Source organism: Nyctereutes procyonoides, unplaced genomic scaffold, assembly GCF_905146905.1.
Source record: "Nyctereutes procyonoides isolate TBG_1078 unplaced genomic scaffold, NYPRO_anot_genome, whole genome shotgun sequence".
Classification (NCBI taxonomy): Eukaryota; Metazoa; Chordata; class Mammalia; order Carnivora; family Canidae; genus Nyctereutes; species Nyctereutes procyonoides.
Window position 1 is genome coordinate 40,452,585 of NW_026575121.1, and position 23,543 is coordinate 40,476,127.

A 23,543-nucleotide genomic window follows, 5' to 3' on the forward strand; every position below is an offset into this window, starting at 1 on the left:
AAGATTTTATTTATTTATTCATGAGAGACAGAGAGAGAGAGAGAAAGGCAGAGACGCAGGCAGAGGGAAAAGCAGGCTCCCTGAAGGGAGACTGACGCAGGAATAGATCCCAGGACCCTGGGATCATGACCTGAGTCAAAGTCAGATGCTCAACCACTGAGCCATCCAGGTGCTCCCCTTTCTCCCTTATTAAAATCTACTTAAGATATGAAATAATATAGCCACAAGGTGCTAAAAGTGGTTCAGGAGTTTGATTATCTGGGTTTAAATCCATGATCTAAACCAAATTAGTTATGTGATATGCAACTTTTTTTTTCTCAGCACTTATCAGACTTCCAATTTTATATTTTTGTTTCATTTAATAAAATTTTGTTTTATATTAATCTCTACCACTGAACTGCAAACTTTAAAGAAGGCAAACATTATTTTAATTTAATTATTCTATTCTTAACAGATCATTTCACATATAGAATATGTCTTAAACAATGTATATGGGCAGCCCGGGTGGGTCAGTGGTTTAGCGCCGCCTTCAGCCCCGGATGTGATCCTGGAGACCCGGGATCAAGTCCCACGGCAGGCTCTCTGCATGGAGCCTGCATCTCCCTCTGCCTCTCTCTCTCTCTGTGTGTTGTCTCTCATGAATAAATAAATAAAATCTTTAAAAAATTAAATAAACAATATATAAATAATGGATAATGTAAAATGAGTTGTAAAGGTTGGGTTGTAAACATAATTAAATAAGTTGAAGAATAATACAAATGAGTTGTAAAAATAATTAAATAAGTATTTTTACTTGAAGCAAATTCTTGGTCCCAGCTGCTTATATTGGTTACTTCTAGTATGTTAAGCAATAAAGTTGAAATCCTTTATATAACTGGATTTGAGTTTTTCAAATGTGTAAAGGGTGATGGGATGCATTTTCAATGTGATTTTTTAAATTATCAGTTGTGAATTGAACCTATATGAAAAGAGCAATATCTCCAAAAACTTATTCCTTGAATAAAGTTTAAACTCATAATTTCATAGAGTTTTGGGATTCCAGGTTGAGTGTCTGTCTGCCTTTTGCCTCAAGGTGTGATCCCAGTCCCTCATAGGTCTTCCCACGGGGAACCTGCTTCTCCCTCTGCCTGTGTCTCTACCCCTCTTTCTCTAGGTCTCTCATGAATAAATAAAATCTTTTAAAAAAAGATAACTTTATGGGGTTTCTGTTTAGTCCTTTTAAATGTCAGACTGCTAGGCTCCCTTCCTGAAGTTCAGTGCCCATAATAAAATAAAAATACTTATAAATATTTAATATGGTTTAAAATATAATTTTACATTAATGGTAAGAATTAATTTGGGAAATCAAAAATTGTTTGTAATTAAATTGCAAATTATATTATTACATTGACTACATTTTGGTTTTGGTCTATAATAAGAAAGATACAGTTTGCTGTACATCACAAAGTCAAAAAATCAATATAAATTAAATTGAAGCTTGAGAGGATAGCTCTGTTCAAAATCAGTGTTGATTTAAAAATCAATGTAAGTTTAAACAAACATGTTATGTTTTATTGATATAAAATGCATAACAGTAGGACAGGGTAAAGATTAAAAAAGAAAGAAAGAAGAAAGAAAGGAAAGAGAAAGAAAGAAAGAAAGAAAGAAAGAAAGAAAGAAAGAAAGAAGAAGAAAGAAAGAAAGAAAGAAAGAAGAAAGAAAGAAAGAAGAAAGAAAGAAAGAAAGAAAGAAAGAAATGAAACCCTGAATGCCTATGTGTGCTACCACCCAATGTGCCTACAGCCAGATAAACAGATGTGCATGTGAACATACATCCAGCCTGACCACCAAGCAGGAAATTCAAACATGCTTGACTAATAAAGATTCCTAGACCTATACGCACACTAGGAAATATTAATTTATGTTTTTTCTATTCTATAAATGTAATACTACTGCTTGTTCATTGTATAAAATTGTAATTTAATTATTGTTTGTTATATGCATCCTCAGCCAAATCAGCATTTATAAATGGAAAGGAAGAAGGTTTCCTCTGATTATTATACAAACTTATCTGCAATTTTTGGAAGTGAGATTGTTTGCCTACTGCATTTTTTAAATCAATTACTCTTAGTTCGAAGACAACATTTAAAGCAAACATTCTTTGCAAATTAAGTATATATGAGTATTTATACAGTACAACTTATTTCCTATTGTTAGGTTTTTAAAGCCCCAAAAATATTTCTAATAAAAAAATGTTTCTAACTATAGCTATGTTTCTCTACTTTTATTTTATTTTTTTTAAGATTTTATTTATTTATTCATGAGAAACACAGAGCGGGGGTGGGGCGGACAGAGAAACAGTCAGAGAGAGAAGCAGGCTCCATGCAGGTAGCCTGATGGGGGACTCTTGGGTTTCCAGGATCATGTCCTGGGCTGAAGGTGGCGCTAAACCACTAAGCCACCCAGGCTGCCCTCTCTACTTTTAAAATCAAGTAATATTTTGTTGTTTTAATATGGTTGTGTGTGTGTGTTTCTTCACGTAGATGTGAAGAATATTTAAAACAATTACAAATGAGTCGAATTTTCCAGTCCCGTATTCCAGGAGGTTGCTTTAATTATTACTTTCTTGTATTCTTGCCCAAAACTTGGAGGTGTCTGTGAATTTACCCTACTTACAAACTCATAGATTCAATTGTGTAAAGGAAAAACACTCCTTGTGTGCCTTCTCAATGCTCAATACTACATTATTCCACCTCTGAACTTCTGGTCACCAGATGTGGGAGGATTTTCCCATACCATGCAATTCTGTGACACCAGCTGACTCCTCCAATTCAATTCAATTCTGATACTGTTTGGAAGGAGTATTACATCCCACACGTTAAGGGCTCAGGCACACAAGTCTACATCCTCCCCCCATTTCATATGCCAATCACAAGTCTAGGTTGTCACCTGTGTGTCTGACCTATTGGCTATAAATCAGTGCCCCATTACTATCTCCTTGGGTTAGATTAATTAGTTGAGCAGCTCACAGAATTCAGGGAAACAGTTCACTTACTAGATTACTGGTTATTATAAAAAGATATAATTTGGGAACAACTAGATGGAACAAACACATAGAGCAAAATATGGGGGAAGGAGCTTGGAGCTCCCACGCCCTCAGAGCATATTACCTAGCATCTGCACGATTACCAACCTGGAAGCTCTCCAAACCACATCTTTCTAGTTTAATATGGAGGCTTCATTACATAGACATGATTGATCTAATCGTTGACCATTGGTGACTAATTGATCCTCCATCCCCTTTCCCAGGAGCTGAGGGTTCAGACTGAAAGGTCCAATCTTCTAAGCATTTGCTTGGTTCCCCTGGCAACCAGCCTTACACTTAGGGACTTCCAAAAGTCACCTTATTAACACAAACTCTGGTGTGGTTTTAAAGGCCTTGTTATAAATAACAAAAAGCACCTTTATTGTTTTTATCACTAAGGAAATTTCAAGGGTTTTAGGAGATCTGTGCCAGAGGTAGAAATGAAGACCAATATATGTTTCTTATTATAAATCACAATATCACAGACTGTTATGGTTTTCATAGATGCCAGAAGGTGACAGGAAACTTCTGAATTAACTGTGGCCCCACAGGCAGCATGGACTTCCTGTTCACACTGAATCTACACCTCATGGGAATGATGCCGATTGGACCTGGTAAATGCAATGTGATAAAACCTGTAAATATCAGATATCATTTGAACAATGAAAATCTCTAATAATGACTATTATAGTCTGCAAGAGAGAATAAGAAAAAATTAGGGAGCTAGAAGTAAGCCTCTGTGGTGTTGTGTTACAAAAACCAAGAAGTTTTGATTTGGTTCTGTTGAAGTGTCTCATAAGATGAGTTGTTTAAAAGTGTTCATTGAACATGGCATAAAGGAGTGCATTGGTGAACGTAGAAATTTTTTTGGTGGAGTAATGAGAACACAGACTTTGTTAGACTATATAGTTTATAAATGGGATGTGGAAAGGTATGACATGATTTAATGAAGTTTTTAGTTTCAAAAAATGCAAAGAGGGCAATATATTCTGAGCATGTTTAAACTAAACCAGTCAATAGAATGAAGTCGATTACATGAGAGAGAAATGGATTGTGGATGTGCTAAGAAAAAGTAAAAGACCCAATGCACAGAAATTTCCGGTGAGATTAAAGGACTTTTAAAATAGGATTCTCATACTATCTGGAAGCAGAAATGTGTGAATTAATAATTTTGGACATAGAGCAAATATAGTTGATAATATGGCCCAAGAAATCATGAAAATGAGTGACTTAGATAAATGGAAAAATAATTTTATTAGAGATGAGAACAAGGAATTGAGAGCAGAGAAAATTGAGAGGATCACAAATTAGCACATTAAAATTACTCAAGATTGTGACAGCATGTGAAATGGAAAGGAAGACTGTTAGCAAAGTGTCAAGTTTGTTAATAAATAGCTGGAGCAAACTGCATTTTGGCATAAAAATATAAAAGCCCCTCTTCAAGGATTTTCTTTAAGATTTATTTATTTATTTTAGAGAGAGAAAGAGAAAGCATTGGGGGGAGGGGCAGAGGGAGAGGGAAAAAGAGGATTTCAAGTAGACTCCCCATTGAACTCAGAGCCTAACACCAGCTTGATCCCAGAACCCTGAGATCAGGACATGAGCCAAAATCAAGAGACTGATACTTAACCCACTAACCCCCACAGGTTCCCCACACTCTTCAATGATTTTCTAAACAGTATTATCTGGTGTAGATAGAGCCAATATTTTAAATCAATTATATCTCTAGTACAGTTAAATACTAATATGTTAAAAGAAAATCCATCATTGACATTCTAGTTTGAGAATATAATAAAATAATTTCTACATCTAGCTTCTTATTTTGCCTGAATTGTGTTTAATCCAAAAATTGTAGTTCAAACATGGTAAGGAATGAATTCTTATTTCTATGCTAATTAATTTTTTGATGAGACTTATTGCTCAAAAAGTAATATATCTGTGACTCTTATCTCTTTTTGAAATATTTTCAATAAATGCAGACTCAGGATACTTTTTTTTACTGTGTCTGTGTATTTTTTCCTTCATTATTTTTTCCTAACATATACTTGAGTTCTCATTGCAAGTCAGGCACTGCCTTTAAGACTCAATGAGTGGAAGTCTTTTATATATATATATATATATATATATATATATATATATATATATATTTTGCTTGATCTTCCCCCAAAATTATTTATAATTAGTATACTTAGGAAATAGGATCCTATCATTCTCATACTTAAAGGATCAGAAATTCAATTACAGATTCTCAGGACAGTATGTAACTGTAATGTTTTTAAATGTTTTCATTGTATATAGCATGACTCCATGCAATATACAACTCAGGAAATGATTAATATCTTAAAATACTTTTTAAAGCACTTAATACTAAAGGAGAAAAGTATATTTTGAACATGTGAATACATGTATAGAGAACTTCAAAAGAAATATGTTTTCAGGATATTCTGATTTTATGCAGTTTTCAAGTTATATACTAAATTTGCAATTTAGGCATCAGATCTTGAGAAAATCTGTTATATTATTAGCCAGATAATATATTATTACCTAGACTTCACAAGCTGCGGAAATAAGGATTAGAACGTTTATATTAATTTTCCAGGTGTATATTACTTGTAAATTGCAAAGAAGAAAATAAACATTTGTCTGACATTTACTCCTATTATGTTAATAATAAATATCTTTACTCACTTTTATGTGCCAGCCAGTCCTTAAACACATCCCATGCTTATCTCATCATTTATTAAAAGACAACATAGAGGTGCTGGGAGGCTCAGTTGGTGAAGTATCCAATTTTGATTTTGGCTCAGATCATAATCTCAGGGTCTTGAGATCATGCCCCATAGAGGGTTCCATGCTGGGTGTGAAGCCTGCTTAAGATTCTCTCTCTCCCTCTGCCTCTCCACAGCCCCTCTCTCCCTCTCTAAAACAAACAAATCAGCAAACAAAAGCCATAAATAGTAGTAATTATTGTTAATGTTATTCCAGTGAAAGGTGAAAAAAGGATAAAAGTAACTGGTTCATAGTCACATAGCCAGTTAGGATTTGAACTCAGGAAGCCTGAGTGTTTGCTTTTACTAACTGGGATGGTCTGTATTTATCCACTATCTTCCTTGCTCCTTCACTGTATGTCAGTTGCTCACCCTTCCCATTTCTCTAATGTCTTCCAAAAGGCTTCTGTTAATCTTATGCTTTCTGGGAAACTCCCTCAGAAGTCATGCTTGATGAAACAGCTGACTTAAAATTTTTAGGCTAGTCCTACTCTTGGAATATATTTTTTTTTTAAGATTTTATTTATTTATTCATGAGAGATACACAGAGAGAGAGGCAGAGACATGGGCAGATGGAGAAGCAGACTCCATGTAAGGAACCCGATTTGGCACTCGATCCCAGAACTCCGGGATCACACCCTGAGCCAAAGGCAGACCCTCAATCGCTGAGCCACCCAGGCATCCCTCTTGGAATATTTTTCAAGTAAAATGTTATAAGACACTAGGAGATTTGCACCACCTGTAAGTTTTTCTGCAGCTCTTTTACTCTGTAAGGAAACCAATATTAAACAGTTTATTCCATGTATATATTCCAATATATATAATATATATAATTATTTATTATTATATATAATATATATTCCATTATATATATAAAATGGAATATATATATATATATAAATAAAATAGAAACAAGTTTAAGAATATTATCATGGAAGGGTGGCAAGACCCACAGACTCAGAATTGGTGTTGTTTTTTAAAAATATTTTATTATGTATTCACGAGAGACACCGAGAGAAGGGCAGAGACATAGACCGAGGGTGAAGCAGGATCCTCTCAGGGAGTCTGATGCAGGACTCGATCCCAGGACTCTGGGATCATGACCTGAGCCTGAAGCAGACACCTAACAGACTGAACCACCCAGATGTCCCAGAATTGTTTGGATGTTTTTTGTTTTTTTGTGTTTTATATAGTGATTGCTATATATTCTTCACTGCTGAAAAGGTGCTCTTTGTATTCATAGGCAATCAACTAGATCTTTTGTACCCCCTCTCAGATGCTCTTCTGTGCATTTGATACCAGAGGGAAAAACCATAAGGACTCCTTCAGCTTTACTATGTCTAGATAACGTACGCCATTCTTCCTATTTAGCTTGGGCTAAGGGATACATCATTGTAGATTCTCTGTCTCTCCTGTGTCTCTCTTACTCTTTCTCTTTTACTGTTTCTGAAAACTCCGTTTATCTCTGTCGCTGTCTTTCAATTTCTCTCTCTCACACACACACGCCACAGAGGTTGTCCTGAATGGAGGCCTTCCTTTCAATGGCCTTCCTTGATGCCTAAATATCTTCTCTGCCCTACAATTTCCTTTCCTTCAGCCTACTTTCCCTAACTGTGGAAACATGAAGATAGTCTCTGAAATACAGACAGGAATTTCATTGTAATTCTTTTCACAATGTTCCTTTCTTATAACCAGCTCCATGTTACAAAAATTAAAATATGATAATTACCAATCATTTTTCTTGGCTTCCACTATGACACTTCCCTATAGATAACATCAAGACTCATGGTTTAAAGCTCAAATGAGGAAAACCAGTAGATTTATGTAAAGTTCTGAAAAATCTACACTCCAAGTAGAACTTCTTGTATCATATGCCACATTCTCATTTCTTTTGAGACAACTATACCAAGGCACTCTTTTATTAAAGTTCTATGTCAAATCCCACCTAGGTAATTAGCATAAATATAGAGCAGTAGAAGATAAAACTGGCAAAAATGTCAAATAATTTAAGTAGGTTAAGTATTTTAAAACAGTTTACAACTGTGACAACACATGAACAACTGATGACTATGAAAATGAATGCCACTGTGAACCAGAAGAGAACAACTTGTTCTGAGTAGGGTATTGCACAATTGTACCCCCCCAAGTCCAGTGATTAAAAAGAAGAATTTCCAAGTGTGGCATATGTAGAAGCATATCAAAAGGACATAGCTCTGAGGTCTAAAGGTAATATCCAGATGCTTAAAAGTTTGCAAAGAGACATAATAAGCTATTGTTATAAGTGAGATAATTTAGTCTGAAGCATTACAGCTTCTAGAATTTTTCTATACCCATTTTCAATATTTAATGAGTCTTCAAAACATGGAGCCCCCCAAATATGCATTAAATATCCATAAGGACTTTCTTACTTTAAGCATGACTCAAGAGCACACAGAACATGTATTTTGCAATTTCATTTGTTAGAAGACATCACTCCCAACCAACAGTCTAAAAGAATAGAAGGAAGTTATTTGCTTACATAATTGAAAAATTCACAAGTGGAAAAGGCTACATACAAGGCTTTATCCAGTCATTCAGTGATATCACCATTTCCACAAGGTGGGAAGAGAGACTTTGTTTCATTAAACATTTAAATCTTTACACACATAATCTTGAAACTTTCTCTGTGGACAGGAGGATTCTGTGCACTGAAGATTTTAATTGAACATGTGGATCAGAGTTAACGCTATGAAATGGGATGAGATGACATAATTTTTACAGCCAATCAGGGGCCACCCTTAATGCTGAGAACACTATCATGATCACCTAGGTCTTCAGCATAAGTGGGCAGGGGAGGAATGAGTTTTCAGAATGTAAAAGTACCCATTGAAGATATACAAATAAAACATCCTTAAAAAAAGAAAGAGAAAGAAAGAAAGAAGAAAGAAAGAAAGAAAGAAGAAAGAAAGAAAGAAAGAAAGAAAGAAAGAAAGAAAGAAAGAAAGAAAGAAAGAAAAAATCCTGTAAAGTTTTTCTAGTTAAAAAAATTGTAATTTAGGGGAATATTTTACTATAATTCTGATTGATAGCATGGCTGTTTCTTGTTATGTTAATAGTAACCATTTTTGAGTTGCTCTTAGCCTTTGTCCTTTCTGATTTTATTCTTGCCTTCTCAGTAAATATGCATAGGTAGCATTTGGTCATTTGGTAGAAGTAATAAGATTGCTGAATAGCTATAGACCCTTTGCTAAGCAGATCTATGAGTGCCAGATATTGATCTAGCAATGTACTGGCTCAAATCCATTTTAATTTGCCTTTCCATTTTTATCTTCCTATGGGGGGCTACATTTCTGCCTAGTATGCTAGAAAATAAACTCATTGTTAATTATAGTGCTTGTATTTTTCCTTATAGCTAGCAAGAGCAGCACTGACATTAAACTCTGCGATATAAAATAATGCCCATACAGAAAATTAATATGATTAGATTTTTTATACATGAGCCATACTCTTGTCATTTATTTAATTTCAGAGGAAATTAAAAATAGCTATATTCTACAGTCCGGAGCACAGCAAGTCAAGATGGTCTTGGATAGCTAGTCTGTATTATGGTGCATACAATGTGACAGAAGCACAGTACTGCTGTGGAGTTTGTTAGTGAGAAAATAAGACATAATTATGGCACATGAATCTATACCACTTAAAATGAAAAAAAAAATCTTAGCAAGAGGCAAAGTCCAGATAATTGTTTTTAAGTTATTATTAAGCTATAAATAAAACTCACTATCCATCAATATACTAACTACAGTTGAGAGTCACTAAATATTTGAGAATCATCAAATTTTAAGAGTTGCCTCTGGATACTCCTATAACATATTGAGCAGATATTGGCATTTTGAGTTTATTGGAGGAAAAATGGAAACTCTTGCTGAATTTGACTTTCAGCAGTCTCAATGTTAGCTTGGTCATATATCTATGTAGACACTGCACACAATACACTGCAGAAATCCCCTAAGACAGAAAGTGAGGCAGTTAGCAGATTGTCAACATTGTCAAAAGAGAAAAACAGAGGAAGGTTAATTTTAATTTCTTCTGAGAGTATAATAGCAATCACCTTTTCAAAACAGACTATTTATTAATATACTATTCATTTATATATTTATTTATTAATATAATATATTTATTTATTAATATATTTATTTATTAATCTATTCATTAATATAATATATGATCTATTTATTAATGCAATATATAAATTATTACATATTATATTATTATATAAAATATATATTAATATAATATATAAATTATGATTTCCAGTAACATTTAAGAATGTATAATATGCTGAATTTAGGAATGTTACTTTTGAACATGAGAGATTACTTAGACTTTATAATAATAAAATTATGAAAGATATTTACATCTAGTCATCAAGTCATTTGACTGCTGTCAAATAACACAGTATTTTGTAAAATGTAATTAACTGCAAAATAATTTAAATATGTTAAAGGTAGGAGATTTTGTTGAATCAAAACAATTTTAACTGGGATCATAGTCGTGTTACCTATTGTTCATTGTCTAAAAAGCAGAGTTTTAATATTTTGTTGTTTTTGATTGCTTAAGGAGGGAAGTAAAACTTGTCTAGATTATTCCATCTAGCCTTCCTTTCATTAACTTTAAATGTGTGCAAGGTTTACTCACAAAATCTGTTAATGAGTTGTTAGACCACCTCTTTAAAAATATGTCATGAAAATGAAAACCATAGAACTCCTGGATTAGTTCTTTCCATTCCTATTATGCAGTTAAATAAAATATAATAAAATAATCCTGCTCTAGTTTATTCAAATCCAAAGACAATGTGAAGTACTTCCTTCAAAATTTAACTTACAACAGAACTGTTGCTTTAGGGAATTGGGGCTAAAAGCCAGCCTCAAAGAGTGTAAGAACTGAGTGGAAAAGTGAATCTGAATTTTTTAAAAAAAATTTTGGGTATGTTTCCAGCTCAATATTTATGTATGTGTGTAAGAACATAATCAGTGCTTTTGATGATAGTATTACCTCTTTTTTGTATATAAAATAACATACTTAACTAATACCATGTGGATACATAAGTTTTTTGCCATATTCACAAAAATAAATGTCACAAACATCCTTTAATAGATACATATGCATATTTGTGAAAATTTGTTTTCAGGATAAATTCCTAAAACTCTAATTGCTCATTATATTAGGCACATACATTTCACATTTGTTACACCCACCAAAAAAGTTATTCTAATTTCTAATCCTATTAACCATTATACAGAGATACTAATTTCTCTTATAATTAATGTAACTTTTTACAATATTAAGTAACACTTCATTTTTAAATGACTTGGAAGTTTGAAATTAAATTCTTACATGTGTGGGCTAAAATCAGTATAAAGCACTTAGCAAATATTGTATCTACTTCTTTTACATTGAAAAGTCTAAAAATTATGATATTTAAAAATACTTTTTTTTCCAGCAAGATCACTGGAAAACTATAAAAATCTTTTTTGAATTAAAGTGTAATGAGTAACATTATAATGTGTTATCAATCTGAAAATGTTACTTATATCCACTTTTGCATTTATTCAGAAAAGATACTATAAATCCATACAATAGTGACAGATTTCTTCACTTTAGCTGTTGAAGAAAACTATCTAATGTATTAAATATTCTGTGTATGCCTGAAAGGTAGCATGGTTTTCCCTTTTCTGGGGACTGCAGTTTAAGTCTGATATCAGAGCATCCTGTGTATTCAGGGTGGTGAAATGTGAAATGTTCTGCTTGATGTCATTAATTGTAACACTAAAGAGATGCAGACTTCTAAATCAATAAGAAGGTGTGATATATGGACTGATACGGAGGTTCTGATATGCGATTTCCCTTCCATATGATTAAATAAAAGCACTGACAATTTCTTCTTGTATTTGTAAGACATTCTGGCATTCACAAACCCAGTAAGCAACAAATACGGACAAACTGATTTGTAATGATTTCTTTCCCCACTCCCTCACACACACACACACACACACACACACACACACACTCACAAGATAAAGAGCGCCAGAGAATCACTTTATTCTTTATTACTGTATTGACCAAACCAGTCTGGTCATGCTATCCTTGTTAAAATTTATATTCTTTAGAACAAAAGTAAAATGTTCTTGAAGCTAATGTAGTCCAAGAAACAAACACTTTTACCCAGGTGGTTTCCAAATATATGTGTTCAGTTAAAGTCTGTAAGGGAGCTAGTGGGGTGTTTGCTAAATCCCTTTGACATCACTTGAGCCAAGATTTGCTTTGAATTTCTAAGGCTCTCTATTGTTTCAGATGAACTGGAACAGAGCACTACCTGCAGGGGAACTTCTCCACGGGCATGCTGAAATTTTACTATCAGAGGATCAAGATCATCTTGTCTATCTTTGTTTTGAATTAGGGTAACAAAAAGATCTTGGTCCATTATTCAGACTGAACTGAGGTGAATTCATCCCGTTGTTCAATCATTTAATCCCAGTTTAAGAACTAATCTAGTCCATGTTGCTAATGATTAGCAAAACAATCACATTTGTATATTAAAATGTGGAAATTTTTATGTGGCTATTACTGTTATTAACATTCAACATTATATTTGGTTTTAGGTTTCTGTATGACAAATGAAGATATGTTGGATTCTATTTCCATTCATCTTCTAACATGGAACTTAAACCTGTGTGTATCTGTTATCTAGATAACACTACATAATATATTCTGTTCAGTTTTAATTTTTATTTACAGAGGTGTATATAACTAGGCTTCTGGATACAGTGTAAGTAAAATTTTTAAATGTGTAAGTTAAAAATAATTGCATATTTTTTCTTTTTACATTGTTAGAAGTACTTAGTTCAAGAAGTGATAACACAACCTAGAGAATAGAGAAAAAGATCTAATGCATGGGGTAGTACCATTAATGACTCAGCTTGAGGTGGTGATAAGGAGAAAACGTATTTACTTTAGAGAGCATTATGGAAAGCATTCACCTCCTGCTTCCTGGTGTTATTTCTATAAATTATTAGTTCTCTGTACTGGGAGCAGTCTAACACAGAATATGGGGACTCTCACATTCTTTTGACTTGTCTCAGGCTCAAGCTGTGATGACTAACCCTTTTACTCCTAGATGGCCTACAGAGAAGTTCTCTGGCTGATTTCAGATATTATTTTTTTCACAGTAAGAATGCTAGTAGAATAGGCAGGAAGAATATAATGAAGTAAAATTCTGTTCTCTTTTCCTCCCCTCTAGGTATTTTCCAACTGGCAGGTTTTGTTGTGGTTGCTGATAAAAATAAGCTATACCTGTTCCAACCCAGTAAGAGGTCAAGATATTAGAGACATAATAGAAGTTTTTGGTCACATATCAACCTTATCAGTGAGACCTGGCCTGACCCTCTTACCCTCACTACCACACATGTACATATTACAATTCAAATAGTTTCTGTAGAACTCTTGATCCTCTTTTCTGTTGTCTATTTTTATAGTATGCTCTCATACTGGATAATGTGTTATATTATTTGCTTATTTGTCAATCTCTCTTCTAAATGATTACCTAGTGGGCAGATTTTTTTGTTTTTCTCACTGATGTATTCCCAGTAGCTAGAACAGTGCCTGGTACATAGTAGCCACTTAACAAATATTTGTTGGGATGCCTGGGTGGCTCAGCGGTTGAGCATCTGCCTTTGGCTTAGGGCATGATCCCAGAGTCCTGGGATTGAGTCCAGCATCAGGCTCCCTGCATGGAGCCTGCTTCTCCCTCTGCCTCTCTCTCTGTGTGTGTCTGGAATGAATGAATGAATGAATGAGTGAATGAATGAATATTTGTCAAATAGAATAAATCATTTTGTAACTATAGAACTCCCTTTGGCTGGAAAATGTTTGGTGTCTCCTTTCCATCTCTCCTGAGATAGGACAGAGTCAAGCACCTTCCTGTCACGAACCACAAGTGAAGGGGCTATGATGAGAGGAATACAGGATGGGTGATTAGAAGTGCAGCCTCCAAAACCACACAGTATCTTGGCTTCATTTCCCAATCATATGATCTTGAAAAAATTGCTTGACGCCTCCATGGCACATTTTCTTCACTTGACATCTTATATCACACTTTAACTTTAACTCAGTTTTCAGGATTACATAAACTATGTAGATATAAATTCCCTCATAGTTATTATCAGGACCAATACATAACTGCTTTTCACAAAGAACACAGTGCAGAAAGCAGCAATGCCATTAGACTATGGTGTCCTGGATTTTCTGTACTTTTTTACTATTATAATTATTTTTTATATTTGGGGACAATCACATGGGAGGAAAATAAATCTTTTACTAGGAAAAATTTCCCTCTACATGAAATCACAGGTATTAGACGCTGAAAATAGGTATGAATTAGCTTACAACTCAATGAACTAAAAAAAAGATGCTTCCCCTTTTTATTTATTTTAATTTACATTTATTCCCAAGAAATTATTAAAAGTCAGTTAGCAAGAAAACTATTGACAAACTCAGTAGTGAGTTCTGTTTTTTTTTTTTTAAGATTTTATTTATTTATTCATGAGACAGAGAGAGAGAGAGAGAGAGGCAGAGACATAGGCAGAGAGAGAAACAGGCTCTTTGCAGGGAGCCTGATGTGGGACTTGATCCTGGGACTCCAGGCCCCAGGCCCTGGGCCAAAGGCAGATGCTTAACTGCTGAGCCATCCAGGGATCCCCAAGTTCTGGGTTTTTTAATTGTCATTTTCATTTGGAAAGTAATGTGTGAGGAATTTGCATTTAGAATGTAAATTGCCAAAATTATTATATTTGGTTCTTTTTCTCATGCTTTGTAAACTTTATAGATGAGGGGCTCACAATGTAATAATTTAATATATTCTGTGACTCATTGCAACTTTGGAAAGTAAGATACTTGAGAACCTTTGTGTTGTAAAGTTCCGCTTTGGAAGTTTTTAGGAAATGAGAGAATATGATGGACTTGTACCAGCTATATTACAAATAAGTCTGGTTTGGATAAGACATAGCAAAGGGGAGATAATATAACAACTAAATTTTATTTATAAAACTAAAGTAAAACATTTCATTTCATTGAGGTTTTTTTTTTCCCTCCCCCCTCTATGGTAACAAAATATTCAGGAAATCTCTCTGAACATGGCAAAAAGATTCCATCAGTAATGTTGTGACATATTAAATTATTGCCAATAGTATATTTACTATTATATGGAACTCATTTTATAACCCTGTCTCAGGAGTTTGGATGAACAAAAGAGGAGAAAAAGGCATATAATTTGAGGTGGAAAACAGAATAATGACTTCTTGACAATGGGAGTAGTTTTAAGAGAATGTTCCACATACACTTAGAGTGTCTGAAACTCACTTTGCCAAGCAGAAGACACCTTATTCTGGCATTATATTTTTTTTCTGTACTTTTTGTTTCCTCTCTAAAATACCCCATCTGTTTTTATACATTATCTGCTTTTACCCATTACCTTTTGTAATGTAATGTACTTAATAATGTTATTTTTAAGTTGTGATCTGCTCATCTCAACTTCTCAATTATCTGTCTCCTTTATTGATCTTGTTTTTTGTTTGTTTGTTTGTTTGTTTTTTGTTTTGTTTGCTTGTTTTTTCACTGACTGTGGGTCATACTGCTGTTTGTTTTGCTTTATTTTTGTATTTTATACATTTTACATAAAACAAGAGTAGAGTATAATATAATTTAGTTTTATCCCCAGAAAAGTGATGAAAAGAAACTGTGCATGATAGTAAGGGTAACAATCAAACATATGAACAAGAGTTTAGCATAGGATCTAGGAGGCAGACTTCCAAGATGCTCATCATGATTCCCTCTTCTCCCAGCACTATCCCCACTTGTTCTTCTCCCCTCAAGTATGAGTGGGACTCTTAAGTATGATGGGGATTCATTCCTGGGTTAATTTCCATTACATGGCAAAAGGAAAGGATTTTTTGTAGGTGTTCAGGTGGCAAAAGAGTTGATTTTTGACCAAATCAAAGGAGGGATTATCCCAGTTACCCTGTCTGATACATTCCAATAGGAGCCCTTCAAAAAGGTCAAAGATTCAAAGGGAGAGAGATATTCCTGCGCCCTTTAATGAAATGACCTGAAATTTTGTGGCAGTTCAGAAGGCTTCTGATTACTGAGAGCAGGCAAGAAAACAGAGACTTCTGGCTTACAACCACAGGGAAATGGTTTCTGTCAGATGAGCTTGGAAGATGACCTTGAGCCTCAGATGGAAGCATAACCTTGGCCAATGGCTTGATTGCCATCTCTGAGCAGAGGACTCAACTAATCCACCCCCAGACTCCCAAACCAGAAAAACTTAGACATAGTAAAGCTGTGTCCCTTCTAAAGCTGCTGATTTAAGACAATATGTTCTACAGTGATAGAAAACTAATTCATGGCATTTTTGGCAACATTCATTTATTTCACCGTGGCTTACATGTGTGGAAACTGGGATCAGGACATTTTCAACCCAGACACCAGCTTTTAACTGTAGGAGATCTGTCTCTGCTTTGCAGACCATCGCCAGCTTTTAGTTTGCTACAGACATTACTCCCAAGTTCTGTCCCTGGCTTTCTGTACCTCTAGAAATTCTTTCTACCCTCTTTGCTTTGCCTGGGGGGAATTTTCACTCTGATTTTGCCACTGCTTGTAATGGTCATTGGTACACCTAAGGGGCATTTCTTCTATTGCTTCTATCCTGCCACAGCCTTTGTTGGGCTGTAGTGGCACTCAGAGGTGGCTCTGGACGCTGTGTAGGTAGTATCTGTCAGCTTTCCTGCTTTGCCTTTAGTCTTTTAACAGCCATGGTGATGCATTTCTGAAAGGCTCTGTTCAGCTTTGGTCTGTCATGGTTTTTCTGCCATGTCCAAAGATTGTGACTTTGGAAAAATTCTAAGAGTTTCTTGAATCCCGTAAGGGGGATTTCTCTCAATCACTCTGTCCTGCCTTGAACCATTGGCAAACACTAAATCACTACCAGACTCTATATTAGGGTTTCTCAAATTTTTTATTTATTTTTTATTCTTTTAAAGATTTATTTATTCATGAGATACACAGAGAGAGAGGCAGAGACACAGGCAGAGGGATAAGTAGGCTCCTTACAGGGAGCCCGATGTGGGACTCGACCCTGGACCCGGGATCATGCCCTGAGCCAAAGGCAGACCCTTAACCACTGAGCCACCCAGGTGTCCCATGGGTTTCTCAAATTTTTTAGACTTTTTTCCTAATAACCCCCACAACATCTTAATGCCATGGATAAACTGTGCATCTGTTTGCATACTGTGTGTGTTTCTGTGCTTTATACATAAGAAGAGTAAGATTTTTTCACCCCTTGAGAACCGATTTTTACCCCCTAATGGGTGACAACATTGTCTTATTGATAATATATGTATGAGGTCAAAACCCTATGGGACAAAATTGGTGCATAAGTGCCTTGATCACCTCCTCTTCATCCTTCATGACAAAGGGATTCCCACTCTAGAGTTATTGGGATCACTGAACATACGACACACACTAGACAGATGAAATTGAGAGTAGTTTATTAGTCATATATACTCATTCAAGGGAGAACAATCTCACTTGTCATTTAAGATCACTCAGTGTTGCACTCTGGAATAGAATGAACAACCAGGAAGCATGAGAGGCAGGCTTTGTAGTGTCAGGGCGGAGAGGTGACCTTAGGTTCCCACAAGGTGATATGATTGACTTAGGTTGAAGACCATTACTCATTACTCTGCAATAAGCAGTAACTGTGTTTGGTCTATTGATAAGGTGGATTGTTTAGCTAGGACACTTGTATTTGGGAGCAGAGTAGAGAGTAGAATTTATAGTTAGATCACTCAAGCCCCTTCTGATTTTATCAAATGTCAAGGCAGTACATAGCATGAACCATAATTTTAGGTATTATATCACAGTGAAGGTGTGTTGCTTTGTGCCTGGAGTTCTTTGAAATTCTGATCCTTCAAGCTAGCCTATTAAAGCAGTGAAATTTTGACTAATTTCTACTTATCCCTTCCACAGAAAATTCACACTTCCACCCTCCATGGGATAAGAGACGATATTAGTGAAAGATCTATTCATTCCTGAGGTTCATCTCTTTTTGGACCTTAATTTATTTTTCTTTTCACCTCTAGATCTCTAATAGATTTAAATACACTAATATTTATAGTGTATTCAGTTTATCATCATTGTTAGCATGGGGGAAATTATCCCTGGTAATACTTTATATCCTAAATGGAATCATAACTTAGATATGTCTCATAGGAAATTCATGACGGTATCATTCTATGTTATATTACAAATTTTATATATTTTACTTAAATTGATGGTAGTGAACATAGAGAAAAATAGAAATGTTTCATATAATTCTAGATTTGTTTAAAATAATTGAATATATATAACCAATTTTTAATAAGAGCTAAGTTTCCTGTGGATAATATTATTGAGAGGTGTGGTGGACAGAATGATGCTTACTCCCTCTTCTAAGATATCATTTCCTGATGCCTAGAATCTGCTAATATGTCATTTTCTGTGGCAAAAGGGACTTTGCACATGGTTGAAGTTACAGATTTTGAGATGGAGAGATTATTTGGGATTATCTAGATGGGTCCTTGCAGGAGTCAATAAAAGCAGAAAGTCACTTCCTGCTAGGATCAGCAACAAAGATATGACTATGGAATAAAGATGATGAACATGAAACACTGTTTGCTTTTAATATGGAGGATGAAGTCGTAAGCCAAGGAATACAGATAACCACTAGAAACCAAAAAAAGACCATGAAAGAGATACTCGCTTAGAACCTTCAAGAGACACAACCTTGCTAATCCTTTGATCTTAGGCCAGTGAGACACATGTTGGACATCTGATCTCCAGAATTGTAGGATAATAAATTTCTGTTGTTTTAAGCAACCAAGGTTATGGTCATTTGTTATGGTAGCAATAGAACATATGTACAAGAAATGATAGAAATATTTGTTCTTTCCCTAGCCATAAAATGATAATTATAGACCACAAAAACCTCACATACAACTTTTTAAACATTTTTTTAATTTAATTTCAGTTAGTTAACATACTGTGTTATATTAGTTTCAGGTGGACAATAGAGTGCTTTAACCTTTCCATACAACACCTAGTGCTCTTTACAAATGCACCACTTAAGCCCCATCACCTACTTCACCTATGTCCCCACCCCTCTGCTAACCATCAGTTTGTTCTCTATAATTAAGAGTCTGTTTCTTGCTTTGTCTGTCTATCTCTGTCTCTCTTATTTTTTCCCTACGCTTGTTTGTTTTATTTCCTGCATTCCACATACGAGTGAAATCATATAGTATTTGTCTTTCTCTGACTAATTTACTTTGCTTAGTTAGTGTAATACTCTCTAGTTCCACCCATGTCATTGCAAATGGCAAGATTTAATTCTTTGCATGGCTGAATAATATTTTATTGTATATATCTCTCTATCTCTATCTACCACTTCTTATCCATTCATCAATCCATGGACACTTGGGCTACTTCCATAATTTGGCTATTATAAATGATGCTGCTATAAATGTAGGGGTGCATATATCCCTTTGAATTAGTGTTCTTGTACTCTGAGTAAATACCCAGTAGTGTGATTCCTGGATGATAATAAACTAGTTCATCTTTTCATGTGTCTCTTGGCCGTCTGGATGTCTTCTTTAAAGAAATGCCTCTTCATGTCTTCTGCCCATTTTAATTGGATTTTTTTTGTTTGTTTTTTTGTTTGTTTGTTTTTGTTTTTGGATGAGGATTTTATAAGTTCTTTAAATATTTTGGATACTACCCTTTATTGGATGTGTCATTTGCAAATATCTTCTCCCATTATAAAAGTTGCCTGTTAGCTTTGTTGAGTGGGTGATTTTGTTTCTTCCTTTGCTATGCAGAAGCTTTTTTTATTTTGATGTAGTCCCAATAATTTATTTTTGATTTTGTTTTCCTTGCCTCCAGATACATATCTAAAAAGATGTTCCTATGGCTAATGTCAAAGAAGTTACTGCCTGTGTTCTTTTCTAGGATTTTTATGATTTTCTGTTTCTTTATTCCATTTTGAATTTATTTTTGTGTATGGTATAAGAAAGTGGTCATGTTTGATTCTTTTACATGTTGCTGTCCAGCTTTCCCAGCAGCATTTGTTGAAGAGATTTTCTTTTTCCCATTGGATATTGTTTCTTGCTTTGTCAAAATTAGTTGACCATATAGTTCTGTGTCCATTTCTGGGTTTTCTATTCTGTACCATTTATCTATGCATCAGTTTTTGTGCCATTGCCATGTTGTCTTGATTACTATAGCTTTGTAATATAACTTCAGGTCTGGAATTGTGATGCCTCCAGCTTTGGTTTTCTTTTTCAGGATTGTGTTTGTGGTTCCAAAAAAAATGTTAGGATTGTTTGTTATAGCTCTGTGAAAAATGTTGTTAGTATTTTGGTAGGGATTGCATTAAAGTTATAGATTGCTTTGTGTAGTATAGACATTTTAATAATATTTGTTGTTCCAATCCATGAGCATGGAATATCTTTCCATTTCTTTGTGTTGTCTTCAATTTCTTTCATTAGTGTATTATAGTTTTCAGAGTACAGGTCTTTCATCTCATTGGTTGGGTTTATTTCAAGATATCCTATAATTTTGGCTGCAATTGTAAATGGGATTTTTTTTAAAAAATTTCTCTCTCTGCTTCTTCATTATTGGCATATAGAAATACAACAGATTTCTACACATTGATTTTGTATCCTATGGCTTTACTCAATTTATGAGTTCTAGGAGTTTTTTTGTAGAGTCTTTAGGGTTCTCTCCATATATTATCATATGATCTGTAAAGTTTTTACTTATTGCATATCAATCTGGATGTCTTTTCTTTTTGTTGTCTGATTGTTGTGGCTAAGACTTCTAGACTATGTTAAGTAAAGTAGTGACAGTGGACATCTTTGTCTTGTTCCTGACCTTAGAGGAAAATGTCTCAGTTTTTCACCATTAAAGAAAATGTGGGTTTTTCATTTATGGCCTTTATTATGTTAAGGTATGTTCCCTCCAAACCTACTTTGTCTAGGGTTTTTATCATGATGCATGCTGTACTCTATCAAATGCTTTTTCTGCATCTATTGAAGTGATTTATGCTTCTTATTCTTTCTCCTATTGACGTGATAAAATCTAGCTAATTTGTAATGGGGTAAATGTGCCCCATTACAAAATTTCTTAGCGGAAGAAAGGCTTTATGCTTTGTGACGATTTCACAAAGACTTTCCAGGTTTTCTTGAGTTTAGGCATTTGATCTCCCCTCTGCATTTGTGTAATTGTATTTTTATATGTATAACATATATTACTCTTAATTTCACCAATAGACCTTTAGCATTTGTTCTTCCTCCAAAGTACCATATGCTATATTTTGAAAATCATAACATCATGTTCCTTTGATAAAGAAAGAAGTGTAGCATTTGCAGGATATAAACATGTAAGCCAATAGCTTGCCCCAATGCACACGTAACCCTTCACCATCAGGCATATCTATAGGTCCCTGGACACAGTTCCACCCCTTGTCGTCCCTGGAGTAGGACGAGGCCAATTCCCCACAGGTCTGAACTGACTTCAGAACTTGTCCAGAATTTCAATTCAGCAGTCCCTGGATATCTTCCAGGACCCAAGGTGAGGAAAAAAAGCTTATTCCATTAACTTGTATATCCTTAATATCCTCATGACTGGCACTTTTCCCAAAGCAGGGCTCCATATCATTGCATATACCAAAGTGTCTTTTTTCTAAGAATTCTTATTTTCTTGAGGAAACACACTGTGCAAGTTCATTTTGACAGTGACTAGTTACAAGACAAAAATCTCCTTAAGCAGTGTAATCTTATCTTTCAGTGTTTAGCTTACCAAAATGACAGAGCTTACATTTTCATTACTACTTGGAGCAACAAAAGAAATTTTGTATAAAACTACAGGGGATAACCAGGGTCCTTGGGCCTTATATACTCATGGCCCTCAGTGATCTGAATTGGAAGGTGAATGTAGAATTTGACAAGAATCTTTGAGAATAAAAAGAGAGAGAGAGAAGAAGAAGAATGAAAGTCTCTGAAAATAATAACTAGAATTTTATAAACGACATAGCTAATTTGGATTAGGGAATAAAAAATAATATTTAACACTGATGAATCTTTAAATTACATAAGTTAGAAAGAAATGTGGGTATTCAGCGTATGCCTGAGTATTTAATCTTTGTCTTCTAAGTGGATTCCTGGGTAGAAATGATAACAGAAGAAAGTTACTTTATACTAGGGAAAATTGTCACAGTGAAAGCTTGGTACTTAAAAAAAAGAGAAAGGAGAAATGATACCTGGTAAATTTTAAATAACAAAAAAAAATCAGAAACCTGAAATACTTATCTATGAGATATTTATTTACTTATTTATTTTTTTAACCTATCCATTCAATGATCATGTCAAAGTACCATTTCTTGGGGACACAGATGTTGAAAAACAGAGATTTTTATCTGAAAAAATTTCACATTTTTACATGAATAAATTATTTTTTTCATTAAATCTATAATGAATATCGAATAAAATGGTATCTAATAAAATGTCAATCATTAATGTATACTAATCTTACACTAAAATGACACCAGACTAAAGTTTTTTAAACGCACATTTATCTTAATAAAGCACTTTTGATGCCAGCTTCTGGGCCTGAGCACCAGAAGGGGGTCCTGCAGGACCAGCCAAGAGGATCTTTGGCTTAGCACAGGATAGAAATCAAACAGAAGCAGAGAGAAAGTGAGAACAGAATTTGTTAAAGAGATAGAGAAAAGGTAGATATTGATAGAGCATTTTGGAGACTCAGAAAGCATAGAAGAGCAGGTCTCATCTCAGCTTGGGGTCTGGGATTTTACTGAGAACTGTGGTCAGGTGTGTGTACCTTCTCAGGCATCCAGAAATAAAGATGAATGTTTCAGTGTCCTTCATAATTCACATATGCCCTAGAGCCAGGAGTTGGAAAATGTTCATGACAATCCCGCCCGGTTACTTCTTAGATGTTATTTATTGTGCTGGAGGACTCCAAAGACATCATTAACTTTTTGAACTTTACAAAGAGGATATGTATTAATCTGTACAGGATGTGTGGGCTGGGGGTGCAAGTCCTAGAAAGAATAGAAGCAGGAAAAGGAGCAAAAAAGTTATTTCATGGAGTTTCTTCAGTTTCCCTATCTCACTTTTAATCCCCAACACAACCAGTATTTGTGAGCTAGTGGTGCTGAACTTAACTGCAAAATAGTTGTAGCTACCATTGAAATCGTGCTATCAAATCAGTATTTCTTGTTTATGTTTGGAACATTGTTTTCTCTCCCCTCATCTCCTTTCTTCATGTGTGACTGAACATGGATATCCTTTTCAGTCACATCTTTTCTACAAGCCAGCTACTCATAGCTTACCTTCAGGAGCACTCACCAGTCTCCAAGCTATTGAACAAATCATTTCCTCCACAGGACACACACTGGCATAGCAGTAGTGCTCTTAAGAAAATATGTTCCTTTGAAAACCTACTGTCAAGTCCCTGAATGCCTCAAAAGACTAGAAGCTTTCCTCAATTTCTAAGAAGGTGACCAAGCTGTTACTTCTGACCAGATCATATGGTCACCAGAAGTTTCTTCACTAATCTTCAGA